This window comes from Frankliniella occidentalis, unplaced genomic scaffold (assembly GCF_000697945.3).
Source record: "Frankliniella occidentalis isolate FOCC.00 unplaced genomic scaffold, Focc_3.1 Scaffold89, whole genome shotgun sequence".
Classification (NCBI taxonomy): Eukaryota; Metazoa; Arthropoda; class Insecta; order Thysanoptera; family Thripidae; genus Frankliniella; species Frankliniella occidentalis.
Window position 1 is genome coordinate 340,006 of NW_026267218.1, and position 1,229 is coordinate 341,234.

The following is a 1,229-nucleotide window of genomic DNA, read 5'->3' on the forward strand; positions in this document are numbered from 1 at the left end:
CATCCCGGTTGCTATACACCTGCCAGGCCAGGCCAGCAATGATTGCCAATTATAATTGATTAGTATTAAAATTACTTAGTTTGAAATTGCTTCAAAATGGCTCCAAATTTTCTTCCAAATTTCATCAAAACTGCTTTTTCAAAATTGCCTCAAAACTAGATCAAAATTGAATCAAGACGCAGGAATCAAGATCATTTTAAAGTTACATCAAAATATCATTTTAAAATTACATCAAAATGTCATGGAGTTGTCATCAGTTTTTTGACGGTCGTCTGACAGTTTTTCCCGACTGCGACACGCGCCTCCCCAACATGTTTCCGCGCGCGCACATTTGAATCGTGGCGCCACAATCTTGTCGGTTTGATTGTCTTTGTCTCCGGTCGGGTCCCCGCCGCCGGTCCCCGCCGGTCCCACGGCGCGCGCTGCTGCGTCCGTCCGGCGCTTATGTAATTACCGAACGGGATGGTGGCGATGCGCCTACAGCCTACAGGTATCGCTTTGCTTCGCGCTTTTGTTTACGGGACAGTCCCGCCCCGCCGTGCCCGCCGCCGCCCCTGGCTGGCCTGGGATAGACAAGTGAAAGTTTTCCACACTTCAATATGCCCCCCTGACGTCACGACGAGCCCGACCGGGCTGATGGTTTGATAGCGATGCCCAATAGCACACTGTCAAAAAGGCGAGAGAGGAAGTCGTTCCGTTGTTCCGTTCGGTTCGGAATGTTGTTTACGGCGGGCGGGCGGCGCGGTCGCGGCGAGTCACGTCCCTCCCCCTGGGCGGCTGATAAGTAACGCCCTCGCGGGTCCTGAGTTGTTGTAATATCGAAACAGTGCCTAAATTATTGCGAAACGTTGAGAAGAACGGTCCAAAAGTGTAGGAGAGTTTTTCCAGAGTTTCGCGGCCAAGGGCGCGGGTCACGTTGACGTGAAGCTAGGGAGAGGTCCCATCGAGGGTATCGCCGAGGGCTGGGCACCGAGATAGTCCCGTGGAGCAGCGTGCCGTCGAGAGTGCGACTAGGGGTGCCGCTGAGGGTGGCACCGAGGGTGGCGCCGAGGGTGCCGCCGAGGGTGTCGACGCGGTCCCAGGGCGCAGCCGCGCCACGCACCCCGCGGGCGCGCGTCACCCGCCACCGCACCCGCCCAAGGGCCTCCGCGGCCCATAGCGTGGAGGGATGCCCGTATTTTTACAGTCGTGCGCTGGGAACGGTGGGGCTGTCCAGGGTGCGGGGTGGG